The sequence below is a fragment of the Symphalangus syndactylus genome, chromosome 12, assembly GCF_028878055.3.
Source record: "Symphalangus syndactylus isolate Jambi chromosome 12, NHGRI_mSymSyn1-v2.1_pri, whole genome shotgun sequence".
NCBI lineage: Eukaryota > Metazoa > Chordata > Mammalia > Primates > Hylobatidae > Symphalangus > Symphalangus syndactylus.
In genome coordinates this window covers 76,773,608-76,800,636 of record NC_072441.2, presented here as the reverse complement: position 1 = coordinate 76,800,636, position 27,029 = coordinate 76,773,608, and positions in this window count along the sequence as shown.

Genomic DNA, 27,029 nt, shown 5'->3' with positions numbered 1-27,029 from the left:
ACAGAGTTGAAGCTGACTTTTGATTGAGCAGTTCTGACACACTATTTCTGTGGAAACTGCAGGTGGACATTCTGAGCGCTAAGGGGCTTATAGTGGAAAAAGGACTATCCCCATATAAACACTTTACAGAAGCATTCTGTGAAACTTCTTTCTATTCTGTGCATTCAACTAACAGAGTTGAACTTTACTTTTGATTGAGCAGTTCAGGAACACTCTGTAGAAACTGCAAGCGGACATTCGGAGAGCTAACGGGCCTATAGTGGAAAAAGGTATATCTTCAAATAAAAACTACACAGAAGCATTCTGTGAAACTTCCTTCTGTTCTGTGCAAGCAACTAACAGAGTTGAAGCTTACTTTTGATTAAGCAGTTCTGAAACACTCTTTCTGTAGAAACTACAAGCGGACATTTGGAGCGCTAAGGGGCCTATAGTGGAAAAAGGAATATCTTCAACTAAAAACTACACAGAAGCATTATGTGAATCTTCTTTCTGTTCTGTGCATTCAACTAAAAGAGCTGAAGCTTACTTTTGATTGAGCAGATATGAAACACTCTTTCTGTAGAAACTGCAATTGGACATTCAGAGCGCTAAGGGGCCTATAGGGGAAAAAGGAATATCTTCAAATAAAAACAACACAGAAGCATTCTGTGAAACTTCCTTCTGTTCTGTGCATTCAACTAAAAGAGCTGAAGCTTACTTTTGATTATGCAGTTCTGAAACACACTTTCTGTAGAAACTGCAAGGGGACTTTCGGAGCGCTAAGGGGCCCGTAGTGAGAAAAGGAATATCTTCAAATAAAAACTACAGAGAAGCATTCTCTAAAACGTCTTTCTGTTCTGTGCATGCAACACACAGAGTTGAAGCTTACTTTTGATTAAGCAGTTCTGAAACACTATTTCTGTAGAAACTGTAAGTGGACATTCGGAGCGCTAAGAGGCCTATAGTGGAAAAAGGAACATCTTCAAATAAAAACTACAGAGAAGCATTCTGTGAATCCTCTTTCTGTTCTGTGCATTCAACTAACAGAGTTGAAGCTCAGTTTTGACTGAGCAGTTATGAAACACTTTCTGTAGAAACTGCAAGTGGACATTCGTAGCGGTAATGGGCCACGAGAGGAAAAAGGAATATCCTCAAATAAAAACTACACAGAAGCATTCTCTGAAACTTCTTTCTGTTCTCTGCTTTCAACTAACAGAATTGAAGCTTGCTTTTGATTGAGCAGTTCTGAAACACACTTTCTTAAGAGACTACAAGTGGACACTCTGAGGCTTAAGGGGGTAGAGTGGAAAAAGGAATGTCTTCAAATAGAAACTACACAGAAGCATTCTGTGAAACTTCTTTGTGTTCTGTGTATTCAACTAAGAGAGTTGAAGCTTACTTTTGACTGAGCAGTTCTGAAATACTCCTTCTGTAGAAACTGCAGGTGGACAATCTGAGCACTCAGGGGCCTATAGTGGAAAAAGGAATATCCTGAAATAAAAACAACACAGAAGCATTCTGTCAAACACCTTTCTGTTCTGCGCATTCAACTAACAGAGTTGAAGCTTACTTTTGATTGAGCCGTTCTGAAACACTCTTTGTGTAGAAACTGCAAGTGGACACTTGGAGCGCTAAGGGACATATAGTGGAAAAAGCAATATCCCGAAGAAAAACTACACCGAAGCATTCTGTGAAACTTTTTTCTGTTCTGTGAATTCAACTAACAGAGTTGAAGCTTACTTTTGATTAAGCAGTTCTGAAAAGCTCTTTCTGTAGAAACTGCAAGTGGACATTCACAGCGCTTAGGGGCCTAAAGTGGAAAAGGGAATATCTTCAAATGAATACTACACAGAAGCATTCTATGAAATTTCTTTCTGTTCTGTGCATTCAACTAACAGAGGTGAAGCTTACTTTTGATAGAGCAGTTCTGAAACACTCTTTCTGTAGAAACTGCAAGTGGACATTCCGAGCGCTAAGGGGCCTATAGTGGAAAAAGAAATATCCTCAAATACAAACTACACAGAAGCATTCTCTGAAACTTCTTTCTGTTCTGTGCATTCAACTAACAGAGTTGAAGCTTACTTTTGATTGAGCAGTTCTGAAACACTCTTTCTGTAGAAACTGCAAGTGGACATTTCGATCGCTATGGGGCATGTTGTGGAAAAAGGGATATCTTCAAATAAAAACTACACAGAAGCATTCTGTGATACTTCTTTCTGTTCTGTGCATTCAACTAACAGAGTTGAAGCCTTCTTTTGATTGAGCAGTTCTCACACACTCTTTTTGTAGAAACTGCAGGTGGACATTCTGAGAGCTAAGGGGCTTATAGTGGAAAAAGGACTATCCCCATATAAACACTTTACAGAAGCATTCTCTGAAACTTCTTTCTATTCTGTGCATTCAACTAACAGAGTTGAACCTTACTTTTGATTGAGCAGTTCAGAAACACTCTTTCTGTAGAAACTGCAAGCGGACATTCGGAGCGCTAAGGGGCCCATAGTGGAAAAAGGAATATCTTCAAATAAAAACTACACAGAAGCATTCTGTGAAACTTCTTTCTCTTGTGTGCATTCAACCAACAGAGTTGAAGCTTACTTTTGATTGAGCAGTTCTGAAACACTCTTTCTGTAGAAACTACAGTGGCACATTCGGAGAGCTAACGGGCCTGTAGTGGAAAAAGCGAATCGGCAAATAAAAACTACACAGAAGCATTCTGTGAAACTTCTTTCTTTTCTGTGCATTCAACTAACAGAGTTGAAGCTTACTTTTGATTGAGTTGTTCTGAAAATCACTTTCTGTAGAAACTGCAGGTGGACATTCAGAGCGCTGAGGGACCTATACTGGAAAAAGGAAAACCGTCAAATAAAAACTACGCAGAAGCATTCTGTGAAAACCCTTTGTGTTCTGTGTAAGCAACTAAGAGAGTTGAAGCTTACTTTTGATTGAGCAGTTCTGAAACACACTTTCTTAAGAGACTGCAAATGGACACTCTGAGGGTTAAGGGGGTGTAGTGGTAAAAGAAATATCTTCAAATAAAAACTACACAGAAGCATTCTCTGAAACTTCTTTGTGTTCTGTGCATTCAACTAAGAGAGCTGAATCTTACTTTTGAGTGAGCAGTTCTGAAACACTCTTTCTGTAGAAACTGCAAGTGGAATTTCTGAGCGCTAAGGGGCCTACAGTGGAAAAAGGAATATCATGAAATAAAAACAACACAGAAGCATTCTGTGAAACCTCTTTCTGTTCTGCGCATTCAACTAACAGAGTTGAAGCATAATTTTGATTGAGCAGTTCTGAAACACTCTTTGTGTAGAAACTGCAAGTGGACATTTTGAGCGATAAGGGACCTATAGTGGAAAAAGGAATATCCCCAAAGAAAAACTACAATGAAGCATTCTGTGAAACTTTTTTCTGTTCTGTGAATTCAAGTAACAGAGTTGAAGATAATTTTTGATTAAGCAGGTCTGAAAAGCTCTTTCTGTAGAAACTGCAAGTGGACATTCACAGCGGTTAGGGGCCTAAAGTGGAAAAAGGAATATCTTCAAATAAAAACAACACAGAAGCATTCTATGAAATTCCTTTCTCTTCTGTACATTCAACTAACAGAGTTGAACCTTACTTTTGATTGAGCAGTTCTGAAACACTCTTTCTGTAGAAACTGCAAGTGGACATTCAGAGCACTAAGGGGCCTAGAGTGGAAAAAGGAATATCTTCAAATAAAAACTACACAGAAGCATTCTGTGAAACCCCTTTCTGTTCTGTGCATTCACCTAACAGAGTTGAAGCCTACTTTTGATTGAGCAGTTCTGAAACACTCTTTCTGTAGAAACTGCAAGTGGACATTTGGAGCGCTATGGGGCATATAGTGGAAAAAGGGATATCTTCAAATAAAAACTACACAGAAGCATTCTGTGAAACTTCTTTCTGTTCTGTGCATTCAACTAACAGAGTTGAACCTTACTTTTGATTGAGCATTTCAGAAACACTCTTTCTGTAGAAACTGCAATTGGACATTTGGAGCGCTAATTGGCCAATAGTGGAAAAAGAAATATCTTCAAATAAAAACTACACAGAAGCATTCTGTGAAACTTCTTTCTGTTCCGTGCATTCAATTAACAGAGTAGAAGTTTACTTTTGATTAAGCAGTTCTGAAACACTCTTTCTGTAGAAACTGCAAGCGGATATTCGGAGCCCTATGGGGCCTACAGTGGAAAAAGGAATATCTTCAACTAAAAACTACACAGAAGCATTATGTGAAACTTCTTTCTGTTCTCTTCATTCAACTAACAGAGTTGAAGCTTACTTTTGATTGAGCACATATGAAAGACTCTTTCTGTAGAAACTGCAAGTGGACATTCTTGGCGGTAAGGGGAGTAGAGACGAAAAAGGAATATTCTCAAATAAAAACTACACAGAAGCATTCTGTGAAACCTCTGTCTGTTCTGTGCATTCAACTGAGTTGAAGCTTACTTTTGATTGAGCAGTTCTGAAACACTATTTCTGTGGAAACTGCAAGTGGACATTTCGATCGCTACGGGGCATATAGTGGAAAAAGGGATATCTTCCAATAAAAACTACACAGAAGCATTCTGTGAAACTTCTTTCTGTTCTGTGCATTCAACTAACAGAGTTGAAGCTGACTTTTGATTGAGCAGTTCTGACACACTATTTCTGTGGAAACTGCAGGTGGACATTCTGAGCGCTAAGGGGCTTATAGTGGAAAAAGGACTATCCCCATATAAACACTTTACAGAAGCATTCTGTGAAACTTCTTTCTATTCTGTGCATTCAACTAACAGAGTTGAACTTTACTTTTGATTGAGCAGTTCAGGAACACTCTTTCTGTAGAAACTGCAAGCGGACATTCGGAGAGCTAACGGGCCAATAGTGGAAAAAGGTATATCTTCAAATAAAAACTACACAGAAGCATTCTGTGAAACTTCCTTCTGTTCTGTGCAAGCAACTAACAGAGTTGAAGCTTACTTTTGATTAAGCAGTTCTGAAACACTCTTTCTGTAGAAACTACAAGCGGACATTTGGAGCGCTAAGGGGCCTATAGTGGAAAAAGGAATATCTTCAACTAAAAACTACACAGAAGCATTCTGTGAAACTTCCTTCTGTTCTGTGCATTCAACTAAAAGAGCTGAAGCTTACTTTTGATTATGCAGTTCTGAAACACACTTTCTGTAGAAACTGCAAGGGGCTTTCGGAGCGCTAAGGGGCCCGTAGTGAGAAAAGGAATATCTTCAAATAAAAACTACAGAGAAGCATTCTCTAAAACGTCTTTCTGTTCTGTGCATGCAACACACAGAGTTGAAGCTTACTTTTGATTAAGCAGTTCTGAAACACTATTTCTGTAGAAACTGTAAGTGGACATTCGGAGCGCTAAGAGGCCTATAGTGGAAAAAGGAACGTCTTCAAATAAAAACTACAGAGAAGCATTCTGTGAATCCTCTTTCTGTTCTGTGCATTCAACTAACAGAGTTGAAGCTCAGTTTTGACTGAGCAGTTATGAAACACTCTTTCTGTAGAAACTGCAAGTGGACATTTGTAGCGGTAATGGGCCACGAGAGGAAAAAGGAATATCCTCAAATAAAAACTACACAGAAGCATTCTCTGAAACTTCTTTCTGTTCTCTGCTTTCAACTAACAGAATTGAAGCTTGCTTTTGATTGAGCAGTTCTGAAACACACTTTCTTAAGAGACTACAAGTGGACACTCTGAGGCTTAAGGGGGTAGAGTGGAAAAAGGAATGTCTTCAAATAGAAACTACACAGAAGCATTCTGTGAAACTTCTTTGTGTTCTGTGTATTCAACTAAGAGAGTTGAAGCTTACTTTTGACTGAGCAGTTCTGAAATACTCCTTCTGTAGAAACTGCAGGTGGACAATCTGAGCACTCAGGGGCCTATAGTGGAAAAAGGAATATCCTGAAATAAAAACAACACAGAAGCATTCTGTCAAACACCTTTCTGTTCTGCGCATTCAACTAACAGAGTTGAAGCTTACGTTTGATTGAGCCGTTCTGAAACACTCTTTGTGTAGAAACTGCAAGTGGACACTTGGAGCGCTAAGGGACATATAGTGGAAAAAGCAATATCCCGAAGAAAAACTACACCGAAGCATTCTGTGAAACTTTTTTCTCTTCTGTGAATTCAACTAACAGAGTTGAAGCTTACTTTTGATTAAGCAGTTCTGAAAAGCTCTTTCTGTAGAAACTGCAATTGGACATTCACAGCGCTTAGGGGCCTAAAGTGGAAAAGGGAACATCTTCAAATGAATACTACACAGAAGCATTCTATGAAATTTCTTTCTGTTCTGTGCATTCAACTAATAGAGGTGAAGCTTACTTTTGATAGAGCAGTTCTGAAACACTCTTTCTGTAGAAACTGCAAGTGGACATTCCGAGCGCTAAGGGGCCTATAGTGGAAAAAGAAATATCCTCAAATACAAACTACACAGAAGCATTCTCTGAAACTTCTTTCTGTTCTGTGCATTCAACTAACAGAGTTGAAGCGTACTTTTGATTGAGCAGTTCTCACACACTCTTTTTGTAGAAACTGCAGGTGGACATTCTGAGAGCTAAGGGGCTTATAGTGGAAAAAGGACTATCCCCATATAAACACTTTACAGAAGCATTCTGTGAAACTTCTTTCTATTCTGTGCATTCAACTAACAGAGTTGAACCTTACTTTTGATTGAGCAGTTCAGAAACACTCTTTCTGTAGAAACTGCAAGCGGACATTCGGAGCGCTAAGGGGCCCATAGTGGAAAAAGGAATATCTTCAAATAAAAACTACACAGAAGCATTCTGTGAAACTTCTTTCTCTTGTGTGCATTCAACCAACAGAGTTGAAGCTTACTTTTGATTGAGCAGTTCTGAAACACTCTTTCTGTATAAACTACAGCGGCACATTCGGAGAGCTAACGGGCCTGTAGTGGAAAAAGCGAATCGGCAAATAAAAACTACACAGAAGCATTCTGTGAAACTTCTTTCTTTTCTGTGCATTCAACTAACAGAGTTGAAGCTTACTTTTGATTGAGTTGTTCTGAAAATCACTTTCTGTAGAAACTGCAGGTGGACATTCAGAGCGCTGAGGGACCTATACTGGAAAAAGGAAAACCGTCAAATAAAAACTACGCAGAAGCATTCTGTGAAAACCCTTTGTGTTCTGTGTAAGCAACTAAGAGAGTTGAAGCTTACTTTTGATTGAGCAGTTCTGAAACACACTTTCTTAAGAGACTGCAAATGGACACTCTGAGGGTTAAGGGGGTGTAGTGGTAAAAGAAATATCTTCAAATAAAAACTACACAGAAGCATTCTCTGAAACTTCTTTGTGTTCTGTGCATTCAACTAAGAGAGCTGAATCTTACTTTTGAGTGAGCAGTTCTGAAACACTCTTTCTGTAGAAACTGCAAGTGGAATTTCTGAGCGCTAAGGGGCCTACAGTGGAAAAAGGAATATCATGAAATAAAAACAACACAGAAGCATTCTGTGAAACCTCTTTCTGTTCTGCGCATTCAACTAACAGAGTTGAAGCATAATTTTGATTGAGCAGTTCTGAAACACTCTTTGTGTAGAAACTGCAAGTGGACATTTTGAGCGATAAGGGACCTATAGTGGAAAAAGGAATATCCCCAAAGAAAAACTACACCGAAGCATTCTGTGAAACTTTTTTCTGTTCTGTGAATTCAAGTAACAGAGTTGAAGATAATTTTTGATTAAGCAGGTCTGAAAAGCTCTTTCTGTAGAAACTGCAAGTGGACATTCACAGCGCTTAGGGGCCTAAAGTGGAAAAGGGAATATCTTGAAATGAATACTACACAGAAGCATTCTATGAAATTCCTTTCTCTTCTGTACATTCAACTAACAGAGTTGAACCTTACTTTTGATTGAGCAGTTCTGAAACACTCTTTCTGTAGAAACTGCAAGTGGACATTCAGAGCACTAAGGGGCCTAGAGTGGAAAAAGGAATATCTTCAAATAAAAACTACACAGAAGCATTCTGTGAAACCCCTTTCTGTTCTGTGCATTCACCTAACAGAGTTGAAGCCTACTTTTGATTGAGCAGTTCTGAAACACTCTTTCTGTAGAAACTGCAAGTGGACATTTGGAGCGCTATGGGGCATATAGTGGAAAAAGGGATATCTTCAAATAAAAACTACACAGAAGCATTCTGTGAAACTTCTTTCTGTTCTGTGCATTCAACTAACAGAGTTGAACCTTACTTTTGATTGAGCATTTCAGAAACACTCTTTCTGTAGAAACTGCAATTGGACATTTGGAGCGCTAATTGGCCAATAGTGGAAAAAGAAATATCTTCAAATAAAAACTACACAGAAGCATTCTGTGAAACTTCTTTCTGTTCCGTGCATTCAATTAACAGAGTAGAAGTTTACTTTTGATTAAGCAGTTCTGAAACACTCTTTCTGTAGAAACTGCAAGCGGATATTCGGAGCCCTATGGGGCCTACAGTGGAAAAAGGAATATCTTCAACTAAAAACTACACAGAAGCATTATGTGAAACTTCTTTCTGTTCTCTTCATTCAACTAACAGAGTTGAAGCTTACTTTTGATTGAGCACATATGAAAGACTCTTTCTGTAGAAACTGCAAGTGGACATTCTTGGCGGTAAGGGGAGTAGAGACGAAAAAGGAATATTCTCAAATAAAAACTACACAGAAGCATTCTGTGAAACCTCTGTCTGTTCTGTGCATTCAACTGAGTTGAAGCTTACTTTTGATTGAGCAGTTCTGAAACACTATTTCTGTGGAAACTGCAAGTGGACATTTCGATCGCTACGGGGCATATAGTGGAAAAAGGGATATCTTCCAATAAAAACTACACAGAAGCATTCTGTGAAACTTCTTTCTGTTCTGTGCATTCAACTAACAGAGTTGAAGCTGACTTTTGATTGAGCAGTTCTGACACACTATTTCTGTGGAAACTGCAGGTGGACATTCTGAGCGCTAAGGGGCTTATAGTGGAAAAAGGACTATCCCCATATAAACACTTTACAGAAGCATTCTGTGAAACTTCTTTCTATTCTGTGCATTCAACTAACAGAGTTGAACTTTACTTTTGATTGAGCAGTTCAGGAACACTCTGTAGAAACTGCAAGCGGACATTCGGAGAGCTAACGGGCCTATAGTGGAAAAAGGTATATCTTCAAATAAAAACTACACAGAAGCATTCTGTGAAACTTCCTTCTGTTCTGTGCATTCAACTAAAAGAGCTGAAGCTTACTTTTGATTATGCAGTTCTGAAACACACTTTCTGTAGAAACTGCAAGGGGACTTTCAGAGCGCTAAGGGGCCCGTAGTGAGAAAAGGAATATCTTCAAATAAAAACTACAGAGAAGCATTCTCTAAAACGTCTTTCTGTTCTGTGCATGCAACACACAGAGTTGAAGCTTACTTTTGATTAAGCAGTTCTGAAACACTATTTCTGTAGAAACTGTAAGTGGACATTCGGAGCGCTAAGAGGCCTATAGTGGAAAAAGGAACATCTTCAAATAAAAACTACAGAGAAGCATTCTGTGAATCCTCTTTCTGTTCTGTGCATTCAACTAACAGAGTTGAAGCTCAGTTTTGACTGGGCAGTTATGAAACACTCTTTCTGTAGAAACTGCAAGTGGACATTTGTAGCGGTAATGGGCCACGAGAGGAAAAAGGAATATCCTCAAATAAAAACTACACAGAAGCATTCTCTGAAACTTCTTTCTGTTCTCTGCTTTCAACTAACAGAATTGAAGCTTGCTTTTGATTGAGCAGTTCTGAAACACACTTTCTTAAGAGACTACAAGTGGACACTCTGAGGCTTAAGGGGGTAGAGTGGAAAAAGGAATGTCTTCAAATAGAAACTACACAGAAGCATTCTGTGAAACTTCTTTGTGTTCTGTGTATTCAACTAAGAGAGTTGAAGCTTACTTTTGACTGAGCAGTTCTGAAATACTCCTTCTGTAGAAACTGCAGGTGGACAATCTGAGCACTCAGGGGCCTATAGTGGAAAAAGGAATATCCTGAAATAAAAACAACACAGAAGCATTCTGTCAAACACCTTTCTGTTCTGCGCATTCAACTAACAGAGTTGAAGCTTACGTTTGATTGAGCCGTTCTGAAACACTCTTTGTGTAGAAACTGCAAGTGGACACTTGGAGCGCTAAGGGACATATAGTGGAAAAAGCAATATCCCGAAGAAAAACTACACCGAAGCATTCTGTGAAACTTTTTTCTCTTCTGTGAATTCAACTAACAGAGTTGAAGCTTACTTTTGATTAAGCAGTTCTGAAAAGCTCTTTCTGTAGAAACTGCAAGTGGACATTCACAGCGCTTAGGGGCCTAAAGTGGAAAAGGGAACATCTTCAAATGAATACTACACAGAAGCATTCTATGAAATTTCTTTCTGTTCTGTGCATTCAACTAATAGAGGTGAAGCTTACTTTTGATAGAGCAGTTCTGAAACACTCTTTCTGTAGAAACTGCAAGTGGACATTCCGAGCGCTAAGGGGCCTATAGTGGAAAAAGAAATATCCTCAAATACAAACTACACAGAAGCATTCTCTGAAACTTCTTTCTGTTCTGTGCATTCAACTAACAGAGTTGAAGCGTACTTTTGATTGAGCAGTTCTCACACACTCTTTTTGTAGAAACTGCAGGTGGACATTCTGAGAGCTAAGGGGCTTATAGTGGAAAAAGGACTATCCCCATATAAACACTTTACAGAAGCATTCTGTGAAACTTCTTTCTATTCTGTGCATTCAACTAACAGAGTTGAACCTTACTTTTGATTGAGCAGTTCAGAAACACTCTTTCTGTAGAAACTGCAAGCGGACATTCGGAGCGCTAAGGGGCCCATAGTGGAAAAAGGAATATCTTCAAATAAAAACTACACAGAAGCATTCTGTGAAACTTCTTTCTCTTGTGTGCATTCAACCAACAGAGTTGAAGCTTACTTTTGATTGAGCAGTTCTGAAACACTCTTTCTGTATAAACTACAGCGGCACATTCGGAGAGCTAACGGGCCTGTAGTGGAAAAAGCGAATCGGCAAATAAAAACTACACAGAAGCATTCTGTGAAACTTCTTTCTTTTCTGTGCATTCAACTAACAGAGTTGAAGCATACTTTTGATTGAGTTGTTCTGAAAATCACTTTCTGTAGAAACTGCAGGTGGACATTCAGAGCGCTGAGGGACCTATACTGGAAAAAGGAAAACCGTCAAATAAAAACTACGCAGAAGCATTCTGTGAAAACCCTTTGTGTTCTGTGTAAGCAACTAAGAGAGTTGAAGCTTACTTTTGATTGAGCAGTTCTGAAACACACTTTCTTAAGAGACTGCAAATGGACACTCTGAGGGTTAAGGGGGTGTAGTGGTAAAAGAAATATCTTCAAATAAAAACTACACAGAAGCATTCTCTGAAACTTCTTTGTGTTCTGTGCATTCAACTAAGAGAGCTGAATCTTACTTTTGAGTGAGCAGTTCTGAAACACTCTTTCTGTAGAAACTGCAAGTGGAATTTCTGAGCGCTAAGGGGCCTACAGTGGAAAAAGGAATATCATGAAATAAAAACAACACAGAAGCATTCTGTGAAACCTCTTTCTGTTCTGCGCATTCAACTAACAGAGTTGAAGCATAATTTTGATTGAGCAGTTCTGAAACACTCTTTGTGTAGAAACTGCAAGTGGACATTTTGAGCGATAAGGGACCTATAGTGGAAAAAGGAATATCCCCAAAGAAAAACTACACCGAAGCATTCTGTGAAACTTTTTTCTGTTCTGTGAATTCAAGTAACAGAGTTGAAGATAATTTTTGATTAAGCAGGTCTGAAAAGCTCTTTCTGTAGAAACTGCAAGTGGACATTCACAGCGCTTAGGGGCCTAAAGTGGAAAAGGGAATATCTTGAAATGAATACTACACAGAAGCATTCTATGAAATTCCTTTCTCTTCTGTACATTCAACTAACAGAGTTGAACCTTACTTTTGATTGAGCAGTTCTGAAACACTCTTTCTGTAGAAACTGCAAGTGGACATTCAGAGCACTAAGGGGCCTAGAGTGGAAAAAGGAATATCTTCAAATAAAAACTACACAGAAGCATTCTGTGAAACCCCTTTCTGTTCTGTGCATTCACCTAACAGAGTTGAAGCCTACTTTTGATTGAGCAGTTCTGAAACACTCTTTCTGTAGAAACTGCAAGTGGACATTTGGAGCGCTATGGGGCATATAGTGGAAAAAGGGATATCTTCAAATAAAAACTACACAGAAGCATTCTGTGAAACTTCTTTCTGTTCTGTGCATTCAACTAACAGAGTTGAACCTTACTTTTGATTGAGCATTTCAGAAACACTCTTTCTGTAGAAACTGCAATTGGACATTTGGAGCGCTAATTGGCCAATAGTGGAAAAAGAAATATCTTCAAATAAAAACTACACAGAAGCATTCTGTGAAACTTCTTTCTGTTCCGTGCATTCAATTAACAGAGTAGAAGTTTACTTTTGATTAAGCAGTTCTGAAACACTCTTTCTGTAGAAACTGCAAGCGGATATTCGGAGCCCTATGGGGCCTACAGTGGAAAAAGGAATATCTTCAACTAAAAACTACACAGAAGCATTATGTGAAACTTCTTTCTGTTCTCTTCATTCAACTAACAGAGTTGAAGCTTACTTTTGATTGAGCACATATGAAAGACTCTTTCTGTAGAAACTGCAAGTGGACATTCTTGGCGGTAAGGGGAGTAGAGACGAAAAAGGAATATTCTCAAATAAAAACTACACAGAAGCATTCTGTGAAACCTCTGTCTGTTCTGTGCATTCAACTGAGTTGAAGCTTACTTTTGATTGAGCACTTCTGAAACACTATTTCTGTGGAAACTGCAAGTGGACATTTCGATCGCTACGGGGCATATAGTGGAAAAAGGGATATCTTCCAATAAAAACTACACAGAAGCATTCTGTGAAACTTCTTTCTGTTCTGTGCATTCAACTAACAGAGTTGAAGCTGACTTATGATTGAGCAGTTCTGACACACTATTTCTGTGGAAACTGCAGGTGGACATTCTGAGCGCTAAGGGGCTTATAGTGGAAAAACGACTATCCCCATATAAACACTTTACAGAAGCATTCTGTGAAACTTCTTTCTATTCTGTGCATTCAACTAACAGAGTTGAACTTTACTTTTGATTGAGCAGTTCAGGAACACTCTTTCTGTAGAAACTGCAAGCGGACATTCGGAGAGCTAACGGGCCTATAGTGGAAAAAGGTATATCTTCAAATAAAAACTACACAGAAGCATTCTGTGAAACTTCCTTCTGTTCTGTGCAAGCAACTAACAGAGTTGAAGCTTACTTTTGATTAAGCAGTTCTGAAACACTCTTTCTGTAGAAACTACAAGCGGACATTTGGAGCGCTAAGGGGCCTATAGTGGAAAAAGGAATATCTTCAACTAAAAACTACACAGAAGCATTATGTGAATCTTCTTTCTGTTCTGTGCATTCAACTAAAAGAGCTGAAGCTTACTTTTGATTGAGCAGATATGAAACACTCTTTCTGTAGAAACTGCAATTGGACATTCAGAGCGCTAAGGGGCCTATAGGGGAAAAAGGAATATCTTCAAATAAAAACAACACAGAAGCATTCTGTGAAACTTCCTTCTGTTCTGTGCATTCAACTAAAAGAGCTGAAGCTTACTTTTCATTATGCAGTTCTGAAACACACTTTCTGTAGAAACTGCAAGGGGACTTTCGGAGCGCTAAGGGGCCCGTAGTGAGAAAAGGAATATCTTCAAATAAAAACTACAGAGAAGCATTCTCTAAAACGTCTTTCTGTTCTGTGCATGCAACACACAGAGTTGAAGCTTACTTTTGATTAAGCAGTTCTGAAACACTATTTCTGTAGAAACTGTAAGTGGACATTCGGAGCGCTAAGAGGCCTATAGTGGAAAAAGGAACATCTTCAAATAAAAACTACAGAGAAGCATTCTGTGAATCCTCTTTCTGTTCTGTGCATTCAACTAACAGAGTTGAAGCTCAGTTTTGACTGAGCAGTTATGAAACACTTTCTGTAGAAACTGCAAGTGGACATTTGTAGCGGTAATGGGCCACGAGAGGAAAAAGGAATATCCTCAAATAAAAACTACACAGAAGCATTCTCTGAAACTTCTTTCTGTTCTCTGCTTTCAACTAACAGAATTGAAGCTTGCTTTTGATTGAGCAGTTCTGAAACACACTTTCTTAAGAGACTACAAGTGGACACTCTGAGGCTTAAGGGGGTAGAGTGGAAAAAGGAATGTCTTCAAATAGAAACTACACAGAAGCATTCTGTGAAACTTCTTTGTGTTCTGTGTATTCAACTAAGAGAGTTGAAGCTTACTTTTGACTGAGCAGTTCTGAAATACTCCTTCTGTAGAAACTGCAGGTGGACAATCTGAGCACTCAGGGGCCTATAGTGGAAAAAGGAATATCCTGAAATAAAAACAACACAGAAGCATTCTGTCAAACACCTTTCTGTTCTGCGCATTCAACTAACAGAGTTGAAGCTTACTTTTGATTGAGCCGTTCTGAAACACTCTTTGTGTAGAAACTGCAAGTGGACACTTGGAGCGCTAAGGGACATATAGTGGAAAAAGCAATATCCCGAAGAAAAACTACACCGAAACATTCTGTGAAACTTTTTTCTGTTCTGTGAATTCAACTAACAGAGTTGAAGCTTACTTTTGATTAAGCAGTTCTGAAAAGCTCTTTCTGTAGAAACTGCAAGTGGACATTCACAGCGCTTAGGGGCCTAAAGTGGAAAAGGGAATATCTTCAAATGAATACTACACAGAAGCATTCTATGAAATTTCTTTCTGTTCTGTGCATTCAACTAACAGAGTTGAAGCTTACTTTTGATTGAGCAGTTCTGAAACACTCTTTCTGTAGAAACTGCAAGTGGACATTTCGATCGCTATGGGGCATGTTGTGGAAAAAGGGATATCTTCAAATAAAAACTACACAGAAGCATTCTGTGATACTTCTTTCTGTTCTGTGCATTCAACTAACAGAGTTGAAGCGTACTTTTGATTGAGCAGTTCTCACACACTCTTTTTGTAGAAACTGCAGGTGGACATTCTGAGAGCTAAGGGGCTTATAGTGGAAAAAGGACTATCCCCATATAAACACTTTACAGAAGCATTCTGTGAAACTTCTTTCTATTCTGTGCATTCAACTAACAGAGTTGAACCTTACTTTTGATTGAGCAGTTCAGAAACACTCTTTCTGTAGAAACTGCAAGCGGACATTCGGAGCGCTAAGGGGCCCATAGTGGAAAAAGGAATATCTTCAAATGAAAACTACACAGAAGCATTCTGTGAAACTTCTTTCTCTTGTGTGCATTCAACCAACAGAGTTGAAGCTTACTTTTGATTGAGCAGTTCTGAAACACTCTTTCTGTATAAACTACAGCGGCACATTCGGAGAGCTAACGGGCCTGTAGTGGAAAAAGCGAATCGGCAAATAAAAACTACACAGAAGCATTCTGTGAAACTTCTTTCTTTTCTGTGCATTCAACTAACAGAGTTGAAGCTTACTTTTGATTGAGTTGTTCTGAAAATCACTTTCTGTAGAAACTGCAGGTGGACATTCAGAGCGCTGAGGGACCTATACTGGAAAAAGGAAAACCGTCAAATAAAAACTACGCAGAAGCATTCTGTGAAAACCCTTTGTGTTCTGTGTAAGCAACTAAGAGAGTTGAAGCTTACTTTTGATTGAGCAGTTCTGAAACACACTTTCTTAAGAGACTGCAAATGGACACTCTGAGGGTTAAGGGGGTGTAGTGGTAAAAGAAATATCTTCAAATAAAAACTACACAGAAGCATTCTCTGAAACTTCTTTGTGTTCTGTGCATTCAACTAAGAGAGCTGAATCTTACTTTTGAGTCAGCAGTTCTGAAACACTCTTTCTGTAGAAACTGCAAGTGGAATTTCTGAGCGCTAAGGGGCCTACAGTGGAAAAAGGAATATCATGAAATAAAAACAACACAGAAGCATTCTGTGAAACCTCTTTCTGTTCTGCGCATTCAACTAACAGAGTTGAAGCATAATTTTGATTGAGCAGTTCTGAAACACTCTTTGTGTAGAAACTGCAAGTGGACATTTTGAGCGATAAGGGACCTATAGTGGAAAAAGGAATATCCCCAAAGAAAAACTACAATGAAGCATTCTGTGAAACTTTTTTCTGTTCTGTGAATTCAAGTAACAGAGTTGAAGATAATTTTTGATTAAGCAGGTCTGAAAAGCTCTTTCTGTAGAAACTGCAAGTGGACATTCACAGCGGTTAGGGGCCTAAAGTGGAAAAAGGAATATCTTCAAATAAAAACAACACAGAAGCATTCTATGAAATTCCTTTCTCTTCTGTACATTCAACTAACAGAGTTGAAGCTTACTTTTGATTGAGCAGTTCTGAAACACTCTTTCTGTAGAAACTGCAAGTGGACATTCAGAGCACTAAGGGGCCTAGAGTGGAAAAAGGAATATCTTCAAATAAAAACTACACAGAAGCATTCTGTGAAACCCCTTTCTGTTCTGTGCATTCACCTAACAGAGTTGAAGCCTACTTTTGATTGAGCAGTTCTGAAACACTCTTTCTGTAGAAACTGCAAGTGGACATTTGGAGCGCTATGGGGCATATAGTGGAAAAAGGGATATCTTCAAATAAAAACTACACAGAAGCATTCTGTGAAACTTCTTTCTGTTCTGTGCATTCAACTAACAGAGTTGAACCTTACTTTTGATTGAGCATTTCAGAAACACTCTTTCTGTAGAAACTGCAATTGGACATTTGGAGCGCTAATTGGCCAATAGTGGAAAAAGAAATATCTTCAAATAAAAACTACACAGAAGCATTCTGTGAAACTTCTTTCTGTTCCGTGCATTCAATTAACAGAGTAGAAGTTTACTTTTGATTAAGCAGTTCTGAAACACTCTTTCTGTAGAAACTGCAAGCGGATATTCGGAGCCCTATGGGGCCTACAGTGGAAAAAGGAATATCTTCAACTAAAAACTACACAGAAGCATTATGTGAAACTTCTTTCTGTTCTCTTCATTCAACTGAGTTGAAGCTTACTTTTGATTGAGCACATATGAAAGACTCTTTCTGTAGAAACTGCAAGTGGACATTCTTGGCGGTAAGGGGAGTAGAGACGAAAAAGGAATATTCTCAAATAAAAACTACACAGAAGCATTCTGTGAAACCTCTTTCTGTTCTGTGCATTCAACTGAGTTGAAGCTTACTTTTGATTGAGCAGTTCTGAAACACTATTTCTGTGGAAACTGCAAGTGGACATTTCGATCGCTACGGGGCATATAGTGGAAAAAGGGATATCTTCCAATAAAAACTACACAGAAGCATTCTGTGAAACTTCTTTCTGTTCTGTGCATTCAACTAACAGAGTTGAAGCTGACTTTTGATTGAGCAGTTCTGACACACTCTTTTTGTGGAAACTGCAGGTGGACATTCTGAGCGCTAAGGGGCTTATAGTGGAAAAAGGACTATCCCCATATAAACACTTTACAGAAGCATTCTGTGAAACTTCTTTCTATTCTGTGCATTCAACTAACAGAGTTGAACTTTACTTTTGATTGAGCAGTTCAGGAACACTCTTTCTGTAGAAACTGCAAGCGGACATTCGGAGAGCTAACGGGCCTATAGAGGAAAAAGGTATATCTTCAAATAAAAACTACACAGAAGCATTCTGTGAAACTTCCTTCTGTTCTGTGCAAGCAACTAACAGAGTTGAAGCTTACTTTTGATTAAGCAGTTCTGAAACACTCTTTCTGTAGAAACTACAAGCGGACATTTGGAGCGCTAAGGGGCCTATTAGTGGAAAAAGGAATATCTTCAACTAAAAACTACACAGAAGCATTATGTGAATCTTCTTTCTGTTCCGTGCATACAATTAACAGAGTAGAAGTTTAGTTTTGATTAAGCAGTTCTGAAACACTCTTTCTGTAGAAACTGCAAGCGGATATTCGGAGCCCTATGGGGCCTACAGTGGAAAAAGGAATATCTTCAACTAAAAACTACACAGAAGCATTATGTGAAACTTCTTTCTGTTCTCTTCATTCAACTAACAGAGTTGAAGCTTACTTTTGATTGAGCACATATGAAAGACTCTTTCTGTAGAAACTGCAAGTGGACATTCTTGGCGGTAAGGGGAGTAGAGACGAAAAAGGAATATTCTCAAATAAAAACTACACAGAAGCATTCTGTGAAACCTCTGTCTGTTCTGTGCATTCAACTGAGTTGAAGCTTACTTTTGATTGAGCAGTTCTGAAACACTATTTCTGTGGAAACTGCAAGTGGACATTTCGATCGCTACGGGGCATATAGTGGAAAAAGGGATATCTTCCAATAAAAACTACACAGAAGCATTCTGTGAAACTTCTTTCTGTTCTGTGCATTCAACTAACAGAGTTGAAGCTGACTTTTGATTGAGCAGTTCTGACACACTATTTCTGTGGAAACTGCAGGTGGACATTCTGAGCGCTAAGGGGCTTATAGTGGAAAAAGGACTATCCCCATATAAACACTTTACAGAAGCATTCTGTGAAACTTCTTTCTATTCTGTGCATTCAACTAACAGAGTTGAACTTTACTTTTGATTGAGCAGTTCAGGAACACTCTGTAGAAACTGCAAGCGGACATTCGGAGAGCTAACGGGCCTATAGTGGAAAAAGGTATATCTTCAAATAAAAACTACACAGAAGCATTCTGTGAAACTTCCTTCTGTTCTGTGCATTCAACTAAAAGAGCTGAAGCTTACTTTTGATTATGCGGTTCTGAAACACACTTTCTGTAGAAACTGCAAGGGGACTTTCAGAGCGCTAAGGGGCCCGTAGTGAGAAAAGGAATATCTTCAAATAAAAACTACAGAGAAGCATTCTCTAAAACGTCTTTCTGTTCTGTGCATGCAACACACAGAGTTGAAGCTTACTTTTGATTAAGCAGTTCTGAAACACTATTTCTGTAGAAACTGTAAGTGGACATTCGGAGCGCTAAGAGGCCTATAGTGGAAAAAGGAACATCTTCAAATAAAAACTACAGAGAAGCATTCTGTGAATCCTCTTTCTGTTCTGTGCATTCAACTAACAGAGTTGAAGCTCAGTTTTGACTGGGCAGTTATGAAACACTCTTTCTGTAGAAACTGCAAGTGGACATTTGTAGCGGTAATGGGCCACGAGAGGAAAAAGGAATATCCTCAAATAAAAACTACACAGAAGCATTCTCTGAAACTTCTTTCTGTTCTCTGCTTTCAACTAACAGAATTGAAGCTTGCTTTTGATTGAGCAGTTCTGAAACACACTTTCTTAAGAGACTACAAGTGGACACTCTGAGGCTTAAGGGGGTAGAGTGGAAAAAGGAATGTCTTCAAATAGAAACTACACAGAAGCATTCTGTGAAACTTCTTTGTGTTCTGTGTATTCAACTAAGAGAGTTGAAGCTTACTTTTGACTGAGCAGTTCTGAAATACTCCTTCTGTAGAAACTGCAGGTGGACAATCTGAGCACTCAGGGGCCTATAGTGGAAAAAGGAATATCCTGAAATAAAAACAACACAGAAGCATTCTGTCAAACACCTTTCTGTTCTGCGCATTCAACTAACAGAGTTGAAGCTTACGTTTGATTGAGCCGTTCTGAAACACTCTTTGTGTAGAAACTGCAAGTGGACACTTGGAGCGCTAAGGGACATATAGTGGAAAAAGCAATATCCCGAAGAAAAACTACACCGAAGCATTCTGTGAAACTTTTTTCTCTTCTGTGAATTCAACTAACAGAGTTGAAGCTTACTTTTGATTAAGCAGTTCTGAAAAGCTCTTTCTGTAGAAACTGCAAGTGGACATTCACAGCGCTTAGGGGCCTAAAGTGGAAAAGGGAACATCTTCAAATGAATACTACACAGAAGCATTCTATGAAATTTCTTTCTGTTCTGTGCATTCAACTAATAGAGGTGAAGCTTACTTTTGATAGAGCAGTTCTGAAACACTCTTTCTGTAGAAACTGCAAGTGGACATTCCGAGCGCTAAGGGGCCTATAGTGGAAAAAGAAATATCCTCAAATACAAACTACACAGAAGCATTCTCTGAAACTTCTTTCTGTTCTGTGCATTCAACTAACAGAGTTGAAGCGTACTTTTGATTGAGCAGTTCTCACACACTCTTTTTGTAGAAACTGCAGGTGGACATTCTGAGAGCTAAGGGGCTTATAGTGGAAAAAGGACTATCCCCATATAAACACTTTACAGAAGCATTCTGTGAAACTTCTTTCTATTCTGTGCATTCAACTAACAGAGTTGAACCTTACTTTTGATTGAGCAGTTCAGAAACACTCTTTCTGTAGAAACTGCAAGCGGACATTCGGAGCGCTAAGGGGCCCATAGTGGAAAAAGGAATATCTTCAAATAAAAACTACACAGAAGCATTCTGTGAAACTTCTTTCTCTTGTGTGCATTCAACCAACAGAGTTGAAGCTTACTTTTGATTGAGCAGTTCTGAAACACTCTTTCTGTATAAACTACAGCGGCACATTCGGAGAGCTAACGGGCCTGTAGTGGAAAAAGCGAATCGGCAAATAAAAACTACACAGAAGCATTCTGTGAAACTTCTTTCTTTTCTGTGCATTCAACTAACAGAGTTGAAGCATACTTTTGATTGAGTTGTTCTGAAAATCACTTTCTGTAGAAACTGCAGGTGGACATTCAGAGCGCTGAGGGACCTATACTGGAAAAAGGAAAACCGTCAAATAAAAACTACGCAGAAGCATTCTGTGAAAACCCTTTGTGTTCTGTGTAAGCAACTAAGAGAGTTGAAGCTTACTTTTGATTGAGCAGTTCTGAAACACACTTTCTTAAGAGACTGCAAATGGACACTCTGAGGGTTAAGGGGGTGTAGTGGTAAAAGAAATATCTTCAAATAAAAACTACACAGAAGCATTCTCTGAAACTTCTTTGTGTTCTGTGCATTCAACTAAGAGAGCTGAATCTTACTTTTGAGTGAGCAGTTCTGAAACACTCTTTCTGTAGAAACTGCAAGTGGAATTTCTGAGCGCTAAGGGGCCTACAGTGGAAAAAGGAATATCATGAAATAAAAACAACACAGAAGCATTCTGTGAAACCTCTTTCTGTTCTGCGCATTCAACTAACAGAGTTGAAGCATAATTTTGATTGAGCAGTTCTGAAACACTCTTTGTGTAGAAACTGCAAGTGGACATTTTGAGCGATAAGGGACCTATAGTGGAAAAAGGAATATCCCCAAAGAAAAACTACACCGAAGCATTCTGTGAAACTTTTTTCTGTTCTGTGAATTCAAGTAACAGAGTTGAAGATAATTTTTGATTAAGCAGGTCTGAAAAGCTCTTTCTGTAGAAACTGCAAGTGGACATTCACAGCGCTTAGGGGCCTAAAGTGGAAAAGGGAATATCTTGAAATGAATACTACACAGAAGCATTCTATGAAATTCCTTTCTCTTCTGTACATTCAACTAACAGAGTTGAACCTTACTTTTGATTGAGCAGTTCTGAAACACTCTTTCTGTAGAAACTGCAAGTGGACATTCAGAGCACTAAGGGGCCTAGAGTGGAAAAAGGAATATCTTCAAATAAAAACTACACAGAAGCATTCTGTGAAACCCCTTTCTGTTCTGTGCATTCACCTAACAGAGTTGAAGCCTACTTTTGATTGAGCAGTTCTGAAACACTCTTTCTGTAGAAACTGCAAGTGGACATTTGGAGCGCTATGGGGCATATAGTGGAAAAAGGGATATCTTCAAATAAAAACTACACAGAAGCATTCTGTGAAACTTCTTTCTGTTCTGTGCATTCAACTAACAGAGTTGAACCTTACTTTTGATTGAGCATTTCAGAAACACTCTTTCTGTAGAAACTGCAATTGGACATTTGGAGCGCTAATTGGCCAATAGTGGAAAAAGAAATATCTTCAAATAAAAACTACACAGAAGCATTCTGTGAAACTTCTTTCTGTTCCGTGCATTCAATTAACAGAGTAGAAGTTTACTTTTGATTAAGCAGTTCTGAAACACTCTTTCTGTAGAAACTGCAAGCGGATATTCGGAGCCCTATGGGGCCTACAGTGGAAAAAGGAATATCTTCAACTAAAAACTACACAGAAGCATTATGTGAAACTTCTTTCTGTTCTCTTCATTCAACTAACAGAGTTGAAGCTTACTTTTGATTGAGCACATATGAAAGACTCTTTCTGTAGAAACTGCAAGTGGACATTCTTGGCGGTAAGGGGAGTAGAGACGAAAAAGGAATATTCTCAAATAAAAACTACACAGAAGCATTCTGTGAAACCTCTGTCTGTTCTGTGCATTCAACTGAGTTGAAGCTTACTTTTGATTGAGCACTTCTGAAACACTATTTCTGTGGAAACTGCAAGTGGACATTTCGATCGCTACGGGGCATATAGTGGAAAAAGGGATATCTTCCAATAAAAACTACACAGAAGCATTCTGTGAAACTTCTTTCTGTTCTGTGCATTCAACTAACAGAGTTGAAGCTGACTTTTGATTGAGCAGTTCTGACACACTATTTCTGTGGAAACTGCAGGTGGACATTCTGAGCGCTAAGGGGCTTATAGTGGAAAAACGACTATCCCCATATAAACACTTTACAGAAGCATTCTGTGAAACTTCTTTCTATTCTGTGCATTCAACTAACAGAGTTGAACTTTACTTTTGATTGAGCAGTTCAGGAACACTCTTTCTGTAGAAACTGCAAGCGGACATTCGGAGAGCTAACGGGCCTATAGTGGAAAAAGGTATATCTTCAAATAAAAACTACACAGAAGCATTCTGTGAAACTTCCTTCTGTTCTGTGCAAGCAACTAACAGAGTTGAAGCTTACTTTTGATTAAGCAGTTCTGAAACACTCTTTCTGTAGAAACTACAAGCGGACATTTGGAGCGCTAAGGGGCCTATAGTGGAAAAAGGAATATCTTCAACTAAAAACTACACAGAAGCATTATGTGAATCTTCTTTCTGTTCTGTGCATTCAACTAAAAGAGCTGAAGCTTACTTTTGATTGAGCAGATATGAAACACTCTTTCTGTAGAAACTGCAATTGGACATTCAGAGCGCTAAGGGGCCTATAGGGGAAAAAGGAATATCTTCAAATAAAAACAACACAGAAGCATTCTGTGAAACTTCCTTCTGTTCTGTGCATTCAACTAAAAGAGCTGAAGCTTACTTTTGATTATGCAGTTCTGAAACACACTTTCTGTAGAAACTGCAAGGGGACTTTCGGAGCGCTAAGGGGCCCGTAGTGAGAAAAGGAATATCTTCAAATAAAAACTACAGAGAAGCATTCTCTAAAACGTCTTTCTGTTCTGTGCATGCAACACACAGAGTTGAAGCTTACTTTTGATTAAGCAGTTCTGAAACACTATTTCTGTAGAAACTGTAAGTGGACATTCGGAGCGCTAAGAGGCCTATAGTGGAAAAAGGAACATCTTCAAATAAAAACTACAGAGAAGCATTCTGTGAATCCTCTTTCTGTTCTGTGCATTCAACTAACAGAGTTGAAGCTCAGTTTTGACTGAGCAGTTATGAAACACTTTCTGTAGAAACTGCAAGTGGACATTTGTAGCGGTAATGGGCCACGAGAGGAAAAAGGAATATCCTCAAATAAAAACTACACAGAAGCATTCTCTGAAACTTCTTTCTGTTCTCTGCTTTCAACTAACAGAATTGAAGCTTGCTTTTGATTGAGCAGTTCTGAAACACACTTTCTTAAGAGACTACAAGTGGACACTCTGAGGCTTAAGGGGGTAGAGTGGAAAAAGGAATGTCTTCAAATAGAAACCTCACAGAAGCATTCTGTGAAACTTCTTTGTGTTCTGTGTATTCAACTAAGAGAGTTGAAGCTTACTTTTGACTGAGCAGTTCTGAAATACTCCTTCTGTAGAAACTGCAGGTGGACAATCTGAGCACTCAGGGGCCTATAGTGGAAAAAGGAATATCCTGAAATAAAAACAACACAGAAGCATTCTGTCAAACACCTTTCTGTTCTGCGCATTCAACTAACAGAGTTGAAGCTTACTTTTGATTGAGCCGTTCTGAAACACTCTTTGTGTAGAAACTGCAAGTGGACACTTGGAGCGCTAAGGGACATATAGTGGAAAAAGCAATATCCCGAAGAAAAACTACACCGAAACATTCTGTGAAACTTTTTTCTGTTCTGTGAATTCAACTAACAGAGTTGAAGCTTACTTTTGATTAAGCAGTTCTGAAAAGCTCTTTCTGTAGAAACTGCAAGTGGACATTCACAGCGCTTAGGGGCCTAAAGTGGAAAAGGGAATATCTTCAAATGAATACTACACAGAAGCATTCTATGAAATTTCTTTCTGTTCTGTGCATTCAACTAACAGAGTTGAAGCTTACTTTTGATTGAGCAGTTCTGAAACACTCTTTCTGTAGAAACTGCAAGTGGACATTTCGATCGCTATGGGGCATGTTGTGGAAAAAGGGATATCTTCAAATAAAAACTACACAGAAGCATTCTGTGATACTTCTTTCTGTTCTGTGCATTCAACTAACAGAGTTGAAGCGTACTTTTGATTGAGCAGTTCTCACACACTCTTTTTGTAGAAACTGCAGGTGGACATTCTGAGAGCTAAGGGGCTTATAGTGGAAAAAGGACTATCCCCATATAAACACTTTACAGAAGCATTCTGTGAAACTTCTTTCTATTCTGTGCATTCAACTAACAGAGTTGAACCTTACTTTTGATTGAGCAGTTCAGAAACACTCTTTCTGTAGAAACTGCAAGCGGACATTCGGAGCGCTAAGGGGCCCATAGTGGAAAAAGGAATATCTTCAAATAAAAACTACACAGAAGCATTCTGTGAAACTTCTTTCTCTTGTGTGCATTCAACCAACAGAGTTGAAGCTTACTTTTGATTGAGCAGTTCTGAAACACTCTTTCTGTATAAACTACAGCGGCACATTCGGAGAGCTAACGGGCCTGTAGTGGAAAAAGCGAATCGGCAAATAAAAACTACACAGAAGCATTCTGTGAAACTTCTTTCTTTTCTGTGCATTCAACTAACAGAGTTGAAGCTTACTTTTGATTGAGTTGTTCTGAAAATCACTTTCTGTAGAAACTGCAGGTGGACATTCAGAGCGCTGAGGGACCTATACTGGAAAAAGGAAAACCGTGAAATAAAAACTACGCAGAAGCATTCTGTGAAAACCCTTTGTGTTCTGTGTAAGCAACTAAGAGAGTTGAAGCTTACTTTTGATTGAGCAGTTCTGAAACACACTTTCTTAAGAGACTGCAAATGGACACTCTGAGGGTTAAGGGGGTGTAGTGGTAAAAGAAATATCTTCAAATAAAAACTACACAGAAGCATTCTCTGAAACTTCTTTGTGTTCTGTGCATTCAACTAAGAGAGCTGAATCTTACTTTTGAGTGAGCAGTTCTGAAACACTCTTTCTGTAGAAACTGCAAGTGGAATTTCTGAGCGCTAAGGGGCCTACAGTGGAAAAAGGAATATCATGAAATAAAAACAACACAGAAGCATTCTGTGAAACCTCTTTCTGTTCTGCGCATTCAACTAACAGAGTTGAAGCATAATTTTGATTGAGCAGTTCTGAAACACTCTTTGTGTAGAAACTGCAAGTGGACATTTTGAGCGATAAGGGACCTATAGTGGAAAAAGGAATATCCCCAAAGAAAAACTACAATGAAGCATTCTGTGAAACTTTTTTCTGTTCTGTGAATTCAAGTAACAGAGTTGAAGATAATTTTTGATTAAGCAGGTCTGAAAAGCTCTTTCTGTAGAAACTGCAAGTGGACATTCACAGCGGTTAGGGGCCTAAAGTGGAAAAAGGAATATCTTCAAATAAAAACAACACAGAAGCATTCTATGAAATTCCTTTCTCTTCTGTACATTCAACTAACAGAGTTGAAGCTTACTTTTGATTGAGCAGTTCTGAAACACTCTTTCTGTAGAAACTGCAAGTGGACATTCAGAGCACTAAGGGGCCTAGAGTGGAAAAAGGAATATCTTCAAATAAAAACTACACAGAAGCATTCTGTGAAACCCCTTTCTGTTCTGTGCATTCACCTAACAGAGTTGAAGCCTACTTTTGATTGAGCAGTTCTGAAACACTCTTTCTGTAGAAACTGCAAGTGGACATTTGGAGCGCTATGGGGCATATAGTGGAAAAAGGGATATCTTCAAATAAAAACTACACAGAAGCATTCTGTGAAACTTCTTTCTGTTCTGTGCATTCAACTAACAGAGTTGAACCTTACTTTTGATTGAGCATTTCAGAAACACTCTTTCTGTAGAAACTGCAATTGGACATTTGGAGCGCTAATTGGCCAATAGTGGAAAAAGAAATATCTTCAAATAAAAACTACACAGAAGCATTCTGTGAAACTTCTTTCTGTTCCGTGCATTCAATTAACAGAGTAGAAGTTTACTTTTGATTAAGCAGTTCTGAAACACTCTTTCTGTAGAAACTGCAAGCGGATATTCGGAGCCCTATGGGGCCTACAGTGGAAAAAGGAATATCTTCAACTAAAAACTACACAGAAGCATTATGTGAAACTTCTTTCTGTTCTCTTCATTCAACTGAGTTGAAGCTTACTTTTGATTGAGCACATATGAAACACTCTTTCTGTAGAAACTGCAAGTGGACATTCTTGGCGGTAAGGGGAGTAGAGACGAAAAAGGAATATTCTCAAATAAAAACTACACAGAAGCATTCTGTGAAACCTCTTTCTGTTCTGTGCATTCAACTGAGTTGAAGCTTACTTTTGATTGAGCAGTTCTGAAACACTATTTCTGTGGAAACTGCAAGTGGACATTTCGATCGCTACGGGGCATATAGTGGAAAAAGGGATATCTTCCAATAAAAACTACACAGAAGCATTCTGTGAAACTTCTTTCTGTTCTGTGCATTCAACTAACAGAGTTGAAGCTGACTTTTGATTGAGCAGTTCTGACACACTCTTTTTGTGGAAACTGCAGGTGGACATTCTGAGCGCTAAGGGGCTT